Source organism: Hyla sarda, chromosome 1, assembly GCF_029499605.1.
Source record: "Hyla sarda isolate aHylSar1 chromosome 1, aHylSar1.hap1, whole genome shotgun sequence".
Lineage (NCBI taxonomy): Eukaryota > Metazoa > Chordata > Amphibia > Anura > Hylidae > Hyla > Hyla sarda.
In genome coordinates this window covers 503,882,215-503,904,379 of record NC_079189.1, presented here as the reverse complement: position 1 = coordinate 503,904,379, position 22,165 = coordinate 503,882,215, and the positions used below count along the sequence as shown (strand labels likewise).

The window sequence follows — 22,165 nt, the reverse complement described above, 5'->3', positions numbered from 1 at the left end:
GAACGTGTTTCTCATCAGTTTTACACTTTGAACATCAGTGTTACATGACAACTACACTACAGACTGAGACACATTTTGCCTCATCATACTAGAGAAGTAGTGGCTTAAATTATATGCATATATATATATATATATATATATATATATATATATATAAAAAGCAAAATCATCGGTAGTTGCAGTATCTTGTAATACCTTTTTTATTGGACTAACAAGATTTTGTAGAGACAAGCTTTCGGGATTCCTCCCTTTATCAAGTCATAAGCATTTCTGAGCTCACAAGGAGAAAACACAGGTTCTATCTCACAAAATATGCAGGCAACTACCGATGATTTTGCTTTTTGCATCACTGGACTAATACGGCTACTCCTAACTAATCTATATATATATATATATATATATATATATATATATATATATATATATATGTATGTATTGCAAAAATGACATTATTAATGTAGAAGGTGCAGGGACACCTATCACAATTCCGTCATGTGACACCATCATTGTCTATGATTTCCCCTGTATCTCTCTTTTGGTAGTGTTTTTCATTCTAAGTACTCTACTGTATAGCAAAAAATAACAGCAGAGGAGAACGTCTGCATAGCCACTCAGTGTCACAAACACTAAATCACTGCAAGGGAGAAGAGAAGATAATTTAAGATGACAAATCACAGGATGCTGACTTCTAGTAAAGATGCCTTTCACAAGCAAACAGGAAATAAGTAAACCGAGGAGCATATTAAAGGGAAATAGGAGTAACAAGGTTAATTTCTGGAGATACCATAAAAATCCTGCTCAGAACGAATTGTGACATTAACTTAAAAAAAGATTAGCGGGAGCCCAATACAACATTATCCTGGAATGTTCCTTTCTTCAATGTAAAAGGATGCATCATTGTTCTATGGCAGGCTGGGCAGCTGGCACTACACTTTGACCTTCAACCTTGTCTCAGTGAGGAGCTCATTTACAACCTCCCTAGCATGACTCAATGAAAGAACCTTACAGAGCAAAGAAGAAAAAACAGGCAAGCTTCTTCATCAATGGCAGCATGCAGGTCCAGTCAAGCTGCACAATTCCCCGGCCTCATAAACTCCTATTTTTCATACACTTAAGATAGTCTCTTTCAGAGCGCCTTTCACAGCCTCCTAAGTAGGTGAAATTTCTATTCTAACCTGAAATTTGATTAATTTGCAGCATTTAGGTCTCCCGGCGGACCAATGCAAATGAACTTCCCAAGACCTTATCACAAAGCCTCCGATGTTCTTCCTAGACCTGAAAAAGATTTGTCATTGGTGCAATAATCCAGGTTGTTAACAACCGCTGCAAAAGTAAATATCTACACCTAGGCTGAGAAGAGTCTATTATTGACATGAGCGGCTCAGGGCGACGCATGCTTCGGGACAATGACAATCTTTTGCACTCCGACATCTCTAGTAGTTACATTATGAATCTTCTTCTATTGTGGCTGTGCTATTGTGAGAATCCTCGTAACAAGGACTTCTAGTCGATTTTTCATAAAGCCCACTCTTGGAATGGTGGGAAAAAGAAATCTGCTCAAGAATTCCATTTCAGGGCCACGGCTTTTCATAATTGCAACCGACCGTGCCGACTAAGTTAATATCATCTGCAATATTAGAAATCACATTTTCCTTTTTTTCTGAGTACACGTTTCCAGACATGCCTCTTTGAAATGACAGTCTTTATAGCAATTCAGTAATAAATCTTTGCTCAGCAGGACCATGTTTCAGAGAGGAGGGAAAAAGGAAGAAAAACAGCAAAAGGTCCAGTGAATCAGCACTCATCTCCCCTGGGGAATACCTACATGGTCTTTATTGCAGATTTTCTATTTTTTTTTTTTGTCCCCGCACTTAAGTGCTGGTTGTTGATCACTACGAGCAATCACTCTTGGCTTTGTAGCTTATGACCACTTGTGCCATCTTTGACAAATCGGCTGAGACGGGACTGGAAGGCCAGGGAGATATTATTTGTCTGATTCAAGAGGCAGGCATCAGTGTTTCTGTGATGAGTTCTATTAAAAAAATAATAAATCCTCAGCTCAGTGATTTCAGTGTAATTATTTCAAATTGACAGACACATTATAATACAGCTGAACTGGCTCCGTGTTTGTCTCATCCCTCCCTCCTCTCTCCTCCATGCACACTACTAAAAAAAGGAATAAGAAAAGAAAATCTGCATATCAAACAGCCTTGGGCTAGATCATCTACACAAGTAATATGCTTGAGTCAATATGTCAGCATTAAGATCAGATGAAACGTACGTTAACAACAAGAAATCTTTTTCGGTGTGAAACCATCTCATTTTGATTATAATTCCCTGGTAATGGTTACAATAAACTAACATTTAATGTGAAATACAGGTGCCATGTGTTTCAAGACTGGAGTAAATGGAAAGATTCTCAAGGACATTTAATTTGGAATAAATGTTGAACATTTTAACTGTTTCTAGATAAATGCAATTAAATTGGTTTTCCTGGGGAAAGCTTTTTTTATTTTTTTTATTTTTTTTTAAATAAAAATAAAATAACCCTGCCTTGATCCCCGACACTGCCATTATGATAGTTTTCAGTTCCCAGTCCTCTCCACTTCTTTCTGCTTCCAATATACTGCTTTAGGCTGGGTTCACACTTTGGTTTGTAATTACGGTTCCCGTATACGGCTGGGAGGAGGGGTGGGCGGGGCTTAATTGCGGCGCCCGCCCTCAGCCGCTCATAGACATGCATTAAATACGGTTTCCGAATACGGCTGAGTGCGGGCGCCGCGATTAAGCCCTGCCCACCCCTCCTCCCAGCCGTATACGGGAACCGTAATTACAAACCGTAGAGTGTGAACCCAGCCTTACACATATGACCAGTGGTGGATTCTAAAAAAAAAAAGGCTTCTGACAGCTGGTCAATAAGAATCATTATGGAACTTAAAGGGGGTACTCCGGTGGAATTTTTTTTTTCATATCAACAGATTTTTAAATGACTTCTATGAAAATTGTAATCCTTCCAGTACTTATGAGCTGCTGTATACTACAGAGGAAGTTGAGTTGTTCTTTTCTGTCTGACCATAGTGCTCTCTGCTGACACCTCTGTCCATGTTAGGAACTGTCTATAGTAGGAGCAAATCACCATAGCAAATATCTCCTGCTCCAGACAGTTCCTGACATGGACAGAAGTGTCAGCAGAGAGCACTGGGGTCAGACAGAAAAGAACTATACACCTTCCTCTGTAGTACACAACAGCTGATAGGCTTAAGATTTTTTTTTAATAGAAGTAATTTACAAATCTGTTTAACTTTCTGGAACCAGTTGTCTTGATAAAAATAGTTTTCCACCGGAGTACCCCTTTAATCTGTTCATTGTGAAAACATACTATAGAGTTTAACCATGTGATGTTGGTCAATGGACCCTTTATACCTAAAAACATACACAAAACCATGTGAAATTAGTAACAGGTACACGGTCAGATAAATTAGGAAGCAAGTGGTCAGGTCTAGAAGTTCATGTGTTGGAACAGGAAAAATGGGTAGGATAAGGACCAGATCCAAATTGGTCCAAGATAGATGACTGGATCAGAAAATTTCAAAATTTCCAAAATAGATGTATGGGTTGTCCCTAGTGAGCAGTGGTTACTTATTAAAAATGGTCCAAGGAAGGGCGAATATATGTGGTCTTATCCCCCTGAAGAGTTACTGAAAACTAAAAGTGTCAAAACACAGTGTATCTCTATGTATTGAACTATATAGCCATAGACCAGACAGAGTGTACCTGTTGACTGTTATCTTAGCCAAAAATGTGGAGCACTTCACGAATTTGTGTGTCTTCCTTGCGCTGGGGCCATGCTTATCTTCTCTGTATCATTCCAATTTTAAGATATGTGCTGCCAAAGCTTGTTTCGGCAACACATGTACTAAAACTGGAACAATACAGAGATTAGCATGGCCAAAAATGTCTATGATATGAATGTGAGCATCATCAGAATTGAATAATGGAGCAATAGAAGAAGCTAGCCTGGTCTGATGAATCATGTTTTCTTTTATATCATGGTGTGTACATTGCCTGGGGGGGGGGGGGGATGAACTACAGGAAGAAGGTAAACCGCCGCAGGCTGTGGCTCTTAGCAATGTTCTGCTGGGAAACCTTGGGAGTGGTTTGAGGAAAACATCAAAGAGTTCCCGTTGTTTACTTGGCCTCCAATGTCCTCCAACCAAGCATCTGTGGGTTGTGCTGAAAAAAAAAACTATAGACTTTGAACCTATGGAAATGCCGATCCTGATTTCTGACTTATGTCCTTTAATACATTTGTTTATTCTATAGTATGAAAGAAAAAGTATAAAAATGCTAATGTGATAAATCTATAGCATTAGTTATAGTAAAATATCTGCATATTGTGTTATAAAATATGAAGACATTCACTATTACAGTATGTAAATAATATGGTACACTACAAAGCACACATCACCGTGATTTATTAATTCTATTATATGGGTAACATTATCGAATGTAACCTTATTACTCCAGTCAGTATTTGCCCCTGGTGCCTGGGCCTTCTATAGGCTGTATTCTTATTAATATTGATCTAGGCCACCTAATGCTGTATCTGTGGAGGCGGTTGATAGTTCTACAGGGAGAAACAGTAATAACGGTGACACATGAAGGCTATGAGTGTCTACTGTTGCATTTCATTTCGATGATATATGTCAGGGCCATCCAACAGGCTGGTTTATGACACCCATCATCCATGATGACCATCTTTATTTTATGATTTTATTTAATTACGCATTCTCTTTAATAGGAAGCAGCCGAAAGCACATTGTTTCATCACTATAAACCTATAAATTTAATATATATCATAGGGGAAGATTAATGTAAATAATTGGATAACACTAATGAGCGTCAATGGAAACATTGCTCCATTATAAACATAGGATAAAAAATGTCCCATTAGTGTCAGGAAAAAGGCCATTGCTCATAATTTGCCAAGATCTGCTCAGTGCCTAGATCAATAATCAGATTAAGACCGTTCTTGCTACTCAAATCGTATTACATAAAATCTGCCATCTTTTATAATGGAGCGAAAGACAGGATCACATAGGTAAACATATTCAGTGAGCTCAGGTTTTATACAAACCTTATCCATAAGTGACATTTTTAATTCTGATGCAAAAATTTCAGTTACATTTTAAAATCACTAAAAAATAAAAATGATCACAGCTTTTCCTTCTACATGAGCCCATTGATTAGCTGTCATTTCAGGGTAAATCCAGTGACGTGTTCCATTTTACCCTGGTTTTCTTGTGTAAAATTGTCTTAATTTTACACAAGAAAACCAGGGTAAAATGCTTCATAAATACCCCCTATAGTGAATATAGCCCTTATAGAATCATAGCAGATAAGAACCAGTCTGCACAACATTCTAAATACTATGATTAGTCCCTGGCCCTATCTTATATAAACGATAGCCTTATCCCTATCCCATGCATGCTAAAACTCCTTCACTGTATTTGACTTAGACTTTACTTTGAAACTGAGGGAGATGGACACTTTAGAACCAACGGGGGATTTTCTAATGTCTATGTAGTTTAAACTCTTAATATGTCCTTCAGAGAGACCAAGAATCATTTTTTTTTCTAAATCAGGCAACGCCTATAAAAAAGGGGGTAATGTGGTCTCCCTGGGGAGAACACTAAGCTGGTGTAGGGATTCTTATAGACACGGGAAAAAAATGATGCAAAGTAGTTCTCTAGTGAATGGATACAAGTAAATCATCATCCATCAAGAAATAACATATTAGCAAATATCTCACTTTTAAAGGAATGAATGTGCACATGACGTGATGGCTTCATTGGCTCCCAGAGGGCTGGTAAGTAGAGTATGAGCTCATGGATCAGACCAGAAGATGGCCAATTCCATTGACACGACTGACTCTGAATAACAACGGGCAAAAGCACTTCAAGCAAAAACTAGCTGTCAGATATTTGCTTTTGTAATAGGCTGATCAAAGGTTCTACCAGGAGGGTTATTACTTCAGGCCCATTTGTGCTACTTGAACCAGTAGTGTGATGACCTCAAGTTTATCAATAAAAGGCTTAACTAAATGAGTTTAGGAATGAATGGCCCGTTTACAGAAGAGTGCTAATTGTCACTAATGTGAACTGAGGTTTACATGAACTGTCATTCTGTTTACTAGTGTTCTCCACAAATAAGCCCATTAGTATTAGCCTGGACTAGGCCTTCATCAAGGGATGTGGTATGGTCCAGTACGGCATACATGCACTGTGGGTGGTATGTACAATAAATCTTTCCTGACATTAAAGGTCAGAAATTGCTCTCAAGGCTTTTAAGGACAGAAGTGCCTCAAGGTATTTAATATATTGGTAGATCTGGCTCCATAGTAAGACATAATATGAGTTAATGTATAGCCCATTCATAGCTGAATACAATCTAGAATGCCTCAAATGAGTGTTCATTATATATTGAGGAATTTTCTACTTATCTATGATCAGTTATTTACATCCAGTTTGTAATAGACCCCACTGAAGACAATGGCCAACATTAACTAAGGCATTCCATATATCAATAAAAAAAAAAACAAGACTGCTGGAGTGTAGTGCATCAAATTAAACACAGAAAATTAGATTACATTTTTTTTTTTTTAAACTGGAAAATGCTCAGAAAGGTCTCTAATACTTGTGCAAGACTGGCATGTGCTATCACTTCAGACCTAGTTTACACTAAAAACTGCCACTTATAAATAAGGTCAATGGTGTTTACACACTAAGACTTAGGGTAGAAGTAGAATGTATAGGCCGACTAAGGCCATTAGAGATGAGCGAACTTACAGTAAATTTGATTCGTCACGAACTTCTCGGCTCGGCAGTTGATGACTTTTCCTGCTAATGTAGCTTTCAGGTGCTCCGGTGGGCTGGAAAAGGTGGATACAGTCCTAGGAGACTCTTTCCTAGGACTGTATCAACCTTTTCCAGACCACCGGAGCACCTGAAGGCTGAACTAATTTATGCAGGATAAGTCATCAACTGCCGAGCCGAGAATTTACTGCAAGTTCGCTCGTCTCTAAAGGCCATGTTTACACACTATAAAACGAACACAGTAAAAGTCACTACTGGTTTAAATGGGACAAAGGGGGCAGATTTATAAGTACTACTAAAAGGGCAGGTTTTTATATTTTGTAAAAACTCAGGATGAGGATATGTTTACACCTCATTATTGTACACATCGAAAGGAGTATTCCCTAATGTGTACTTCCAACATGACATCTACAAATGTATAGCCTAACAATGTCGAACGTAGACAATTGCAAAAAATGTATACCTTATAGACTGTATAGGAAGATGCATTCTACTTCCATATGATGAAAGCCAAAAGGACATTGGCCTCCACCAAGTCAATAGGGGCCAGTGGCTACATTTTACTTAGATAAAAGCAATGGTATATATTCATAATAAACAACATTCTCAGCTGTGAAACCAACCTGTGACCCCCCATTCAACAGATTTCTGTACCATCTTAGAGCAGCGGTATATTGATAAATCAGACCCATTCTGTGCAGCTTAAATGCAGATTTGAATGGACAGCCATCTCTATCTAAACATCCTGCATAATGTGTAATATAACATACGGGGGTCAAGCGGGTAAAATTCCACTAACCTATGTCAGTAAGACAAGAAGCAGAATAACACATTTCTCATAAAGGTTTACAGCATCTAAGAGGAAATCAAAACAGTTTTCTTCGGAGAACAGCAACACAAGAAGGCCTAATCCCCAGGTCATCACAATGTGGATTTATCTGGTGTGAAGCATTCCCTCTTAGAGCTGTGTCAATTTTAAAAAGCCTGATGTGATCATAAGGCCTGAAAAGAAAGAAAATCTTGCCGCTTGATAATTCAGCCCCATATAATAACTGCGCTTTGAAAGATTTGCCGATAGGAGGGTGAAATTACAGCTCTGATAGCACTAATCCTTAGTGGGCCAGCCATCGAGCATCTACAGTAATTCATCTCTGTATCCCATTATTACCATGGTGCCTGAAGACAGAAATAGGGTGTCTCCAAGAATGGCCTGCTTCACCCCAGAGGGGCACATTTACTGAATTGAGGTGTTTTATCAGGTTCCTTGCAGCAAGAGACTTTGGCCTCAATTGCTTTATAGTGTCAGTCGTAGAAGTCCCTCAAGTACTGCAAGGGTTACAACCGCCTACATACGTTGACAAGATGAAGGAAAATGATACCTCCTCTAATGCAAACAGCAGGGGATTGGTAATGTGTATCACAATTCTTTCATTAGTAGGAGTGAAAGTGCAATAGCACAATGATACATGAGCCTGCTGAGCAGTAATAGGATGGGTTGTAAATAACTAGGAAGCACTATGAATTTTAAAACCGAGCACTCCTGCTAGTGTGAACTTTAAGCAGGATGCTACATGTTATTCTCCCTACCAAGAACTGATAGCAGCCGGGCTCTCAGAACAAGAAGAGGACGGGCAGGTTTTTAATCATACCGGGCGCTGCTAGCGGTGCGCACATCATTTTTTAATATATACTCGCTGGTTAATTGCTCGGCTGCCTAATTAACTCCCAAAATTTCTAAGAATGACACAATCCATTATAATTTAGGAAGTTTACCATTTCAAGCCCTCAGAGCAGCCAAGTGCTGTACAGCTAGAGGAAAAGACTCTTCTTACTCCTTACAGGGGTATTCCAGGTTTATATATCTTATCCCCTATCCAAAGGATAGGGGATAAGATGTATGATCACAGGGATCCCACCGCTGGCGACCCCAGCCATCTCAGGGCAGCCCCCGGCATTTTGTGCCGGGTGCTGCTTCCGAGACGGGGAAGTAACTTTTTTGGGATGTGTACGCCCAAAAATGCATGCTGAAATGCATGCCAAAATGTAGATGTAAGTTGGCATTTAAAGTCCCTGGTAATTCATTTTATGTCTATAACAATTACAGACATCAAATTAATATGTCAAAATGTTTTCCTATTGAATTCAATTGTGACCATTATACGGCCCACATTATGGCCCAAAAACCTAGTACGCTCATAGCCTAGAAGTAGATGAAAAAGAACTGGCCTGAAACATTCAATGTAAAAAAAAAAGCAATGTAGTCCTGTTACACATAATTCTCACAATAGGGCAGATTTATCACTGTACTTATCACTGTGTGAGCAGATTTATGAAACCCTTGTGCCCCATTTTCTGACACATTGTAATGTCTGAAAAAAATAGTAGCTGGGGCCTCAGACTTGTGCTGGGCATGACTTTTCTTTCTACTTCGAAGTGCTGCAGAAAACAATATCTGGTCCAACTATCCGACCAAGTGTTGTTTTCAGTCTGCAACAAATTGTGCCTCTTTGGTTTCAGTGGTCTGCACCAGTCTAACCATTATGCTGTGCCCATTTACCAGTGAAACCATGGCAGCCAGTCACTCAGCATTCTGCCATACAATGCCGAGGCTGTGATCAGCTACAGAAATGACATTACATCCGGTCACATCATTGACACAGCAAGGTAAACAAATACCAGGAATGGTAGAGGATTTCTAAGGTGAATAATGCTTCCTTTGTTCTTTTATTGTTTTGCTATCTATTGCCCAATTTCTTTTATAGTAAAGCTGGCCATACACATTAGATTAATGTCACTATTTTTAGTGGGATTGGCCAACCCCCTGGTGTTCATGGTGGCCGCCTGACTCTCCCCAATGTCAAATGCCGGGGTAGAGAAGGGTCAGGCTTGTTGGATTTTGACATGTCCATTACCCAATCCATTTGTGCTCAGGAAAAATGAGCTGCTATCAGTGGTATCTGGGAGCAGCTTTCTGCCCTCTTTCCATTCTGAGCAGGCAGTAAATGTAGCTGTGTCCCTGAAATGTATGGCCTGTTCAATATATCTCTGAGCCCTGGTAGGGACCATAAACAAGCAGGTAGCTAAATGATGGCCTTTGTACGTTCTTATCTACACCCATAGCCTTAAGTGAATGTTCTCCTGCAGAGATTCCATAAACATGAATGCCCTTAAATTTACAGCAATTACATCGGTACTAAAAGTCACTAATCACAAAGCAGAACCGGCGCGGCTCCGACCTTTTGTGTTCCACCGTCGTTGCCAACAATTAGACTTGATTAATATTCGACTTTTCCCATACACAGTCATTTTTAAGCCTAGTGATCAGTGCCACATAGAAGTTAGCCGTATGCCACAATACCGTATCAAAGCCTTCTCCCTGAAAGAATTCAGAGCAGTTTTGGCATAAACACTGATTTACCTATTAGCAGAGAAGCTGCAATGTCATCCTTGTAATCACACTTAATCCCTTGCATCAAATAATGAAAACATGAGCAAAGCTTTTACTTGCATGTGAGCAATTATAACAAGTTTTTGGTAGGGCTCCAGATGCATTCCTGACGGTAATTTGGGAACAATGCAACTTCAGTAATGGGATTCTACGACAGGTGACTTTTTAGAAAAGAAAAGTTGATTAATATGAGAACATCATGAAAATGAGGAGTAATTAGTATCTCTTAGTACAAAAGGACAATGACAAGTTCCTAGAAGGTGACATGTGCCTAAGAGTTTATTCACACTTTTATATTTCGGTTCCATATTAAAGGGGTACTCCAGCCAAATGTATTTACAGTGACCCCCCCGACGATGGCCCAGACATACGATCATTTCAACATACGATGACCTCTCAGAGGCCATTGCATGTTGAAGGCAGCATCAACATACGATGCTTTTGTATGTCGGGGCCATCGCATAAACGGCTATCCGGCAGCACAGACTGCTTCAGCTGCCACCGGATAGCCGTTTTGGTGCCCCGTCTGGTCCGCTGACGATCACTTACCTGTCCTCGGGGCTCCGGCGCATCCTCTTCAGGATCCCCTGCATCGTTGGCGCTCTCCATTGTCGTCATCATGTCCCTACGCATGCCATCCCGTCATCCAATAGGAGCGGCGTGCGTAGCGACGTGATGGCGGCGACAGAGAGCGAGGATGCCGGGGAAGCAGAGGCCTTGCCGGAGCGTCGGGGACACCCCGGGGACGCGGTGACGGCGATGGAAGGCGACATCCAGGGCAGCGGTGATGGTCCGGAGCGGCGGGGACACGTGAGTATAACCTCCAATATCAGTGGTCTTCAACCTGTGGACCTCAAGTTGTTGCAAAACTACAACTCCCAGCATGCCCGGTCAGCCGTTGGCTGTCCGGGCATGCTGGGATTGTAGTTTTGCAACATCTGGAGGTCCGCAGGTTGAAGACCACTGTCCAATACTTTACATTGCACGGATCCCTCAACATACGATGGTTTCAATAAACGATGGTCCATTTGGAACGGATTACCATCGTATGTTGAGGGACCACTGTTTATTCTAAATGCCCGGCTACCGCTAGTAAAATAATAAACCTAATGCTGGAAAAGGTGGGACATTGCTGCTGCTGCTGGCATTTAGATGAGCGCAGTGTGAATACCAGGAAGAAGATCAGGGCCAGAGAATGGGAAACCAATATCAGCGACATTGGGGGATCAGCAGAAGGTAAAAATTCATATTATTCATCCATATTTGAGCTCTGCTTTCATAAAGAACATTATAAATAGATCATCTGGACGGGGGTTTGACAAAAGGGAAAAAATGTAAGGTCAGCCTACTTACTGAGAAATAGAGCTCTTCTCTGAGTCACTGAGCTCTGTGTTTTGGGAAGCTCAACTCTTCAGAACCTATTAGGCTAGGTTCAGACTACGGAATTTCCAGGCAGAAAATTTCTGCCTGGAGATTCCGAGTGCGGCCAGCACTGACTGAATCAGTTAGCGCTAGGACCGCGCGGACACAGCAGTCTCCAATAGACTGCAATGTATTCTTCGCGGATTTCCGCCTGAAGAAAGAGCAACGCCATTCTTCAGGCAGAAATTTCCAAGCAGATTTTCAGTTCACAAAATCCGCTTCACAAATTCCGAAGTGGGAATTTGTGAACGGAAACTCATTCACTACACTATACATTTTAGCAAGTGGAATTTCCGCCTGCAATTTCAAAGCAGAATTGCAGGCGGAAATTCCGTAGTCTGAACCTAGCCTTATGAGTCAATGTATACAGCAGACCTTACATTTTGGTTATTACTTATATAAAATATGTCAAATCAAAACAAAAATAAAACTGCCAAAAAATAAGTTTTAAAAGTGGCTTTTTTTTTAACTAGTGATGTGTTCTAAAAGTGTCAGTCAGCACACACATTGTGTAAAAAAGCTGGGATACCTATTTTTTTTTTCAGTGTGTAAACGCAGCATTTGATAAAAAAAATAATAATTTTTAACCTATTTTACAACCATTCTTTTTTATTTATTTAACAATGTGTGAACCCAGACTAATAATACCAAATCCTGGCTGGCACATGGCTCTGGGTGCCTGCAGAGTACTCACTGAAATGAATGGCCGCAATAAACACCTATTGATTTCAATGCGTTTTATAGGTTCTAATAGACTATTAGTATGTAAATCACATCTAGGACATAAAGGCAGATTCCAGTATTGGTCCTGACAAAATGTTTCAGTTTAGTGACCAGTCTATTGGCTCACACACTGAATATATGATATAAGGTGCTGTAACATATAGTATAGCTTTCAGAGTATAATATAAGCACAATAAACTAATAGGGGAAGATTTACCAAAAGCTGTTAAGAGAAAAAGTTGCTGAGTTGCCCATAGCAACCAATCAGATCGTTTCTTTCATTTTGGATAAGGCCTCTGAAAAATGAAAGAAGCGATCTGATTGGTTGCTATGGGCAAGTCAGCAACTTTTTCTCTGGACAGGTTTTGCCAAATCTCCTCCATAGTTTTTTTTTTATACAATATACTCTTAAAGGGGTACTCCAAAGGATATCCAAAGGATAGGGGATAAGATGCCTGATCGCGGGGGTCCCGCCGCTGGGGACCCCATGATCTTTCATGCAGCACCCCATTACCATCAGCCCCCGGAGCATGTTCGCTCCGGGTCTGATGACTGCCGATCACGGGGCTGGAGTATAGTGATGTCATGCTCCGCCCCCTCAATGTAAGCCTATGGGAGGGGCCTAGCCACAAGGGGAAGGGCCACCACTAGTTTATGAGATATAAATATACACCAACAAAAAAGAAAACTAGTAGTGAAAAATATATATTTGATTTAACAAATAATATTCACAAGGTTAATAGAAAGCTATAAGTAAAAAGAGACCATAACATCCTGCCATGCATTGCCTACCTACCAGCTCCAACCCCAACGTCAGGAGGCGTGTAAGCACAAGCGAAACGTGCGTTGGGGTTGGAGCTGGTAGGTAGGAAATGCATGGCAGGATGTTATGGTCTCTTTTTACTTATAGCTTTCTATTAACCTTGTGAATATTATTTGTTTATCAACTATTACATACATTCTGGTTTTACAATCTCTTACTGTGATTTATGACATACTTTCCCCTGCATTCCATGTATCTGTGCCTGCTGTACTTCCTCCACTCCCCTGCAGTTGTTCTTGTAGTGCCTTGTTCTTGTAGTGTTCTTGTAGTGCCTTGTTCTTGTAGTGTTCTTGTAGTGCCTTGTTCTTGTAGTGTTCTTGTAGTGCCTTGTTTTTATTCTTTCATGTTTTAAACGTCTGTCATTCTTATATTTGTTAAATAGAATATATATTTTTCACTACTAGTTTTCTTTTTTGTTGGTGTATATATATAGACAGTATATTTGCTTAGTATATACTTCCATTTTATATCACTTTCTGGCCCTACCAAGTGTAATTCAGCATACATACAAACCCATAATACACAATACGAACCTTCAAGTAACCATACTGCTGGAGGTGAATGTGAACCGAGCCCTATTATCAGCTCCACAGATGTATCGGAGCCTTTAACACCTCTCCATACAGGGACGGCATTAGCATGCACCAGTGTCTCATGACTGTAGGCCCCGCCACCAGATAGCTGAACAGGTTTTTCCCATTTTGAGGGGATGAAAGATTGGGCATTCTTCTTTGGTTAAGTCACGGCTTAGAAAGCTATTAATGACTGAAAATGCTGGTGATTCCCCACATGTGTAGTATGCCTCTCTCTCTCACATGCTGACAGAATCCTCCCTGTGCACGAGAGCATCTGCAGCCGATGCTTTCTCCCAGGAAGGGTGAGCGTGCTTTACATAAACATATATCAGTAAGGAAAAAATACGCAGATCAAAATTCAGCAGCTTTCCATGTTGTAATGTTGAAGTATGACATTCGGTCATAAATCTTACACTACACTGCCATTCGCCCAGATACATTTCAAAATTATGTTTTATATTACAGTGCTATTACAGTGTATGTTTATAGAGGATGAATGTGAACGACATATCTGATGACAGTGCCCTCTACTGGGCTAACCTCCAAAGAATCTCTCTATTATTAATTATCACTATAAAGCCCCTCTCTATTATTAATTGTATAAATATTGTTATTACTACTACTGGTAATAATACTATTATTGTTGTTCTTGTTAGTATTATTATTATTATTATTTTTATTATTATTATATTATATTCAATTTACATATTCCACAAAATGACAGAAAACAACAGGAATTGTTGAGCTTTTAAAATAATTTTCTACTGAAAACAAGAAAGCCTACATTAGTACAATACCTACAGTAAATATGTGACAATATAAGAATGATTAGACAGATTGATATCCACATGAAGTTACACAGCAGCACTCCAACCTAAGCCTTACTATAGATTGCACCCTGCACGGATCATACCATATCATGTGCCGCTTCTTTTTTGTATTGTAGATAGACAGATATGAGAAAGGTTGGTTGGTAGGTAGGTGGGTAGATATATAATAGAAGAATGGAATGGTAGATAGATAGATATACTTGAGATAGATAAACAGATAAAGATAGACAGACAGACAGCTAGATAGATACGAGATAGATGTATAGATAGATAGATATATACGGTAGATGTATACATACGAGATAGATAGACTAGAGATAGATAGATAGAAATAAAAAAGATAGATGATAGATAGAAATCAAAAAGATAGATGAAAGATGATAGATATAGATAGATATGACATAGATACGACATAGATAAATTATACAGTTATGTGTTCCTCCCAGTGTGTAAACTTTCTTCAGAGAAGAAACACGCCTGTTCCTTTAAGCAAGGATTTTAATGGAAATCTGTTTATGAAACCAGATGCAGGGAAGGTGGAGATAGGATCAAAGAAACAGCATTATATTAATACTATAAAGCCCACAGATGTGAGTTTTGGAAAACAAACAGATAAGAAATTGCATTTGTAGGTGCTTTTCTATTGAATTAACATGCTAACAAGCAGGAAAACTCTCATATTAAGGAAGGATTGTGAAAGCATGACCGATGTCTATGATAAGGGGCACTCAGCGCAGATAGAACTGGAACAATGCAGGGGAACTAACATAGTTCATAAGGTTGAAAAAAGACCAGAGTCCATCAAGTTCAACCTATGACCCTAATGAGTCCCTACTGAGTTTATCCAGAAGAAGGCAAAAACCCTCATACTAGAGGTAAAATTCCTTCCCGACTCCAAATATGGCAGTCAGAATAAATCCCTGGATCATCCTTCTGTCCCTATAAATCTAATATACATAACCAGCAATGTTATTACTCTCCAAAAATGCATCCAGACCCCTTTTGAAGTCATTTACAGAGTTCACCATAACCACCTCCTCTGGCAGAGAGTTCCATAGTCTCACTGCTCTTACAGTAAAGAACCCCCGTATGTGCTGGTGTAGAAACCTTCTTTCCTATAAACGTAGAGGATGCCCCCTTGTTATAGATAAAGTCCTGGATATAAATAGATCATGAGAGAGATCTCTGTACTGTCCCCTGATATATTTATACATAGTTATTAGGTCTCCCCTAAGCCTTCTTTTTTCTAAACTAAATAACCCCAATTCTGATAATCTTTCTGAGTACTGTAGTCCTCCCATTCCCCGTATTACTCTGGTTGCCCGTCTTTGAACCCTCTCCAGCTTCACTATATCTCTCTTGTACACTGGTGCCCAGTACTGTACACAGTATTCTATGTGTGATCTGTCTAGTGATTTGTACAGTGGTAGAATTATTTCCTTGTCATGGGCATCTATGCCCCTATTGATGCACTCCATGATTTTATTTGCCTTGGCAGCAGCTGCCCGACACTGGTCACTACAGCTAAATTTACTGTTAACCAAGACTCCTAAGTCCTTTTCCACGTCAGTTGTCCCAAGTGTTCTCCCATTTAATACATAATCCCAGCCCTGATTTTTCTTCCCCATGTGCATTACTTTACATTTATCAGTGTTGAACCTCATCTGCCACTTCCCAGCCCAAACCTCCAACCTATCCAGATCCATTTGTAACAGTGCACTGTCCTCTATAGTGTTTACCGCTTTACAGAGTTAAGTATCATCTGCAAAGATTGCTACTTTACTATTCAACCCCTCTACAAGGCCATTAATGAATATATTAAATAGAACAGGACCCAAGACTGACCCCTGTGGTACCCCACTAGTAACAGTCACCCAATCAGAATAAGTACCCTTAATAACTGATCGCTATATATTACTGAATAGACCTGGAACATGACTTTGGGTTAAAGGTTACAAGACAGTTAACTTTTTACTATAACATAGGGTGATTATCGACCAATCGCTGGGATTGTTGGTCAGCCACACATGTGACTATGTAAATAATGTGACTGATGCAATAATGTCTTGTAAATGGGCATAGATCTGCTATATTGGACATTAGTCTGCCAGTATAAAAGGACCCTTGCATGGACATGCACACAAGTACAAATACATAGGCCCTTATTTACTAAGCTGAAACCGACACTTTGTATTTGGTTTTTGGACAATATTTTAGGCACGCGCCTATCGTGCGCCTAAAAAAAGCAGACAATTTCAGTGTTTTAGAATTCCCTACAATGGGGTGTGGCTTCTCCAAAAAGGGGCATAACCCAACATTTTCCAGAAAACCCACGGTTTATTGTCTGAAACCGGAGAAAAAAACAGAGAAGAGTGATTTTAGAAAACCCGACTGCCAGAGGCTGGTGTAAAAACTGGTAAAATGGAGTATTTTTTCCCAAGCATAAATATTATGGCTAATATGCTTAAATAGTGTTAAACTAAATTAAAAAAGCTTGTTCAACTTTAATTACCTGTAATCCGGACATATATTCTGTAGTTAATTTTATAAATTTTCCAAAAAGTGCAACCAAGTGTGAATAAATTTGCCGGGGTAAACAAAGTGAAGGCTGGAAAATGGAGTTAGACAACAGCTGTATGACTAGGACTACAAATCACAGCATGCCCTTTGGCTGTGTTAGGATGTTGAGAGTTGAGTTTATGCACAAAGTTTGTATCACAAAGTGCAATTGGTTCTTACATGACTAAAAACATCACCTTACCAGTGATGTCCAAATTGTCCAGATGTTGCTCAACTACAAATTCCAGTATGCCCAGCAAAAGACTGTCTAGGCCTGCTGGAGGCATTCTGTGAGTTCTAGTTTTGCCCAATCTGGAGGGCCACAGTTTGGACATGTCTGCCCTGTGAAAGTGAATGCTAGTACTGTTCTTTATCAGTCTTCAGCTGTTGGATAAGTACTTGGCTGTGCCGGTTGGGAGTTGTACTTATGCAACAGCATGCGACTCTCAGCTGCTAAGAAATGTCATAATTCATAGGCTTACCTCTTTCACCCAAAAAAAATTCTCTACTGGTGTGAAACGTTGTTTGCGACCCCTATCATCATGGGGAAGGAAATCCTCATCTCAGTCATCCCCTCCATCCCCTTCCGAGTCAGTAAGCACTGCAACTTGACTGGAAAGATTACATTTGCTTTCAGGTAAAGGCGTACTCATGCATGGTAGGGGAGAAGTCGGATGCTGAGGGGTATCTTCCCCATCCTGGGGAAAATGGCTTCTTAGAAATTCTGCGAAGGCATTTGAAATGTCCTGCTTATTCATTGCTGCTTGCTGTGGTGTGGTCTCTCTCGCTCGCTTCTTTCAGACCAGAAGAGGAGGTGGGTTTGTTTTTTCCCGCATTTTTTTGTCCTTTTCGGGACAGACAAAAAAAAAAACATTCTCGTGCCTAAAATTTTTACTCCATCGCCACATTAGTAAATACCAAATGAATATAGACAAAAGACGAAAAAAACGACAACAAAAAAACCTCCACTATTAGTAAATGAGGCCGATACAGTATATAAACAGACACATTCATGTTTACAAAGATGAACACATACATGATATAAACACACACATTTATGTATACAAAGATGAACACATACAGTATAGAAACACACATTTATGTATACAAAGATGAACACATACAGTATAGAAACACACATTTATGTATACAAAGATGAACACATACAGTATAGAAACACACATTCATGTATACAAAGAAGCACACATACAGTATATAAACACACATTCATGTATGCAAAGTAGCACACATACAGTATATAAACACACATTCATGTATACAAAGTAGCACACATACAGTATATAAACACACATTCATGTATACAAAGTAGCACACATACAGTATATAAACACACATTCATGTATACAAAGTAGCACACATACAGTATAGAAACACACATTCATGTATACAAAGTAGCACACATACAGTATATAAACACACATTCATGTATACAAAGTAGCACACATACAGTATATAAACACACATTCATGTATACAAAGTAGCACACATACAGTATATAAACACACATTCATGTATACAAAGTAGCACACATACAGTATATAAACACACATTCATGTATACAAAGTAGCACACATACAGTATAGAAACACACATTCATGTATACAAAGTAGCACACATACAGTATAGAAACACACATTCATGTATACAAAGTAGCACACATACAGTATAGAAACACACATTCATGTATACAAAGTAGCACACATACAGTATATAAACACACATTCATGTATACAAAGTAGCACACATACAGTATATAAACACACATTCATGTATACAAAGTAGCACACATACAGTATAGAAACACACATTCATGTATACAAAGTAGCACACATACAGTATAGAAACACACATTCATGTATACAAAGTAGCACACATACAGTATAGAAACACACATTCATGTATACAAAGTAGCACACATACAGTATAGAAACACACATTCATGTATACAAAGTAGCACACATACAGTATATAAACACACATTCATGTATACAAAGTAGCACACATACAGTATATAAACACACATTCATGTATACAAAGTAGCACACATACAGTATATAAACACACATTCATGTATACAAAGTAGCACACATACAGTATATAAACACACATTCATGTATACAAAGTAGCACACATACAGTATATAAACACACATTCATGTATACAAAGTAGCACACATACAGTATATAAACACACATTCATGTATACAAAGTAGCACACATACAGTATAGAAACACACATTCATGTATACAAAGTAGCACACATACAGTATATAAACACACATTCATGTATACAAAGTAGCACACATACAGTATATAAACCCACATTCATGTATACAAAGTAGCACACATACATTATAGAAACACACATTCATGTATACAAAGTAGCAGACATACAGTATATAAACACACATTCATGTATACAAAGTAGCAGACATACAGTATATAAACACACATTCATGTATACAAAGTAGCACACATACAGTATATAAACACACATTCATGTATACAAAGTAGCACACATACAGTATAGAAACACACATTCATGTATACAAAGTAGTACACATACAGTATATAAACACACATTCATGTATACAAAGTAGCACACATACAGTATATAAACACACATTCATGTATACAAAGTAGCACACATACAGTATATAAACACACATTCATGTATACAAAGTAGCACACATACAGTATATAAACACACATTCATGTATACAAAGTAGCACACATACAGTATAGAAACACACATTCATGTATACAAAGTAGTACACATACAGTATATAAACACACATTCATGTATACAAAGTAGCACACATACAGTATATAAACACACATTCATGTATACAAAGTAGCACACATACAGTATATAAACACACATTCATGTATACAAAGTAGCACACATACAGTATATAAACCCACATTCATGTATACAAAGTAGCACACATACAGTATAGAAACACACATTCATGTATACAAAGTAGCACACATACAGTATATAAACACACATTCATGTATACAAAGTAGCACACATACAGTATAGAAACACACATTCATGTATACAAAGTAGCACACATACAGTATAGAAACACACATTCATGTATACAAAGTAGCACACATACAGTATATAAACACACATTCATGTATACAAAGTAGCACACATACAGTATAGAAACACACATTCATGTATACAAAGTAGCACACATACAGTATAGAAACACACATTCATGTATACAAAGTAGCACACATACAGTATAGAAACACACATTCATGTATACAAAGTAGCACACATACAGTATAGAAACACACATTCATGTATACAAAGTAGCACACATACAGTATAGAAACACACACACATTCATGTATACAAAGACGAACACATACAGTAGAGAAGCACACACATTCATGTATACGAAGATAAACACCTACACTATATAAACACACACACTTTTAGGTATACAAAGACAAGCACATACAGTATACAAATGTACACATTCAAGTTTACAAAGACAAACACATACAGTATAGAACACAAGGGAGTTGTAGTTTTGCAACAGCTGGAGGCATGCTGATCAGGAAACATTGGTTTACACACACACTTTTAGTCACGTACATGCTTCCTAGATTGCAAAAATTGCATTGGAATCGCATTTGCAGTATGGAATGCCAAAACAAAAAATTCACTTTCAACGTGGAAATGAATGCAGCAAACACATCACACAACCTTGAAAATTCAGAAAATATTTATGCAAAAATAAAGTATGTGAAGTTCTAAACTTCTAGGTAGAGTAACACTAGAGCAGTGTTTCCGAACCAGCAGGGGCGTTGCTATAGGGGGTGAAGAGGTAGCACTTGCGTCTGGGCCCTGGTGCCTGAAGGGGCCCAACATCTGCCCCACAAGAGACTAGTATTATAATTGGTACACGGGCCCTGTTGCAGATGTTGCATCCAGGTCCAATAGCTGCAAATTACGGATCTGTCAATTAGTGTGCCTCCAGCTGTTGCAAAACTACAATTCCCTGCATGCCAGGAAAGCCTTCATAAACATCTGGACTTCTAGGTATTGTAACACTAGAACAGTGTTTCCCAACCAGTGTGCGTCCAGCCAAAGGCTGTCCGGGCATGCTGGGAGTTGTAGTTTTGCAACAGCTGGAGGCACACTAGTTGGGGGAACTCTTATAGCCTTAAACAGTACAGACTCTTTCTCTTACATTGAATAAAGAAGGCTTCACATTCCAGGTACAAGTTCTCAGTCCAGTTGCCTAACTAAAAAAGAAGTTGACCGACTAGTACAGAATCAGCCATCCCCGGGGACCCTGACCTTCTGTCTTTTCTCATTTCACTACTTCAAACAGAGGGTAGGGAAGACAATCAACACTGAGCCGAAAAATATAATGGATAAAACAAACACAAGTCAGTCCCTTTGGGTCATCTGGTATCATTTTATCTCTGTACTTTAGATAACTGCTGTAACCAAACTCTAATGAAATACGTCTTCGAGATATATATCGGTGGGCAACAGAAATGTTCACGTAAAGCGCCTCACATATAAGGATAAAAAAGTTAAAAAAAATATATATATATGATGATAGAGAATGTGAGATTTCATTATGTTACCTTTTAGAGACCCCCTTTTTTAAACCTGGAAACATGGCTTCTTTCCAAGACGTATCCCCTGCACCTTTGTCGCTCCTCGCTTCTGTTAAGGGACTTAAACCTCTAATGCTTTAAGTTATAGATTACTGTGTCTCTACATGTGTTCATGGAATAAGCATAGAATGTTTTAGACAGCACTTGTAGCATGAGGAATACTGTATATTCAGTTACATTAAGCAAAACTTGGCTAGGTGAATATACGTAGCAGATGATCCTAATATTTGGGAGCTC

At 38.9% G+C, this 22,165-nt stretch overlaps 1 protein-coding gene and 1 non-coding gene across 5 annotated transcripts in view; both read right to left on the bottom strand.

The window, feature by feature from the left end:
• The window catches only part of EFNA5 (ephrin A5), a 427,405-nt gene that overhangs the window by 280,775 nt on the left and 124,465 nt on the right, over positions 1-22,165 (bottom strand). The window lies entirely within an intron of this gene.
• On the bottom strand, positions 3,796-3,898 carry LOC130345322 (U6 spliceosomal RNA). Its single transcript, XR_008884057.1, has one exon. It is a non-coding gene; the product is annotated as a U6 spliceosomal RNA (small nuclear RNA).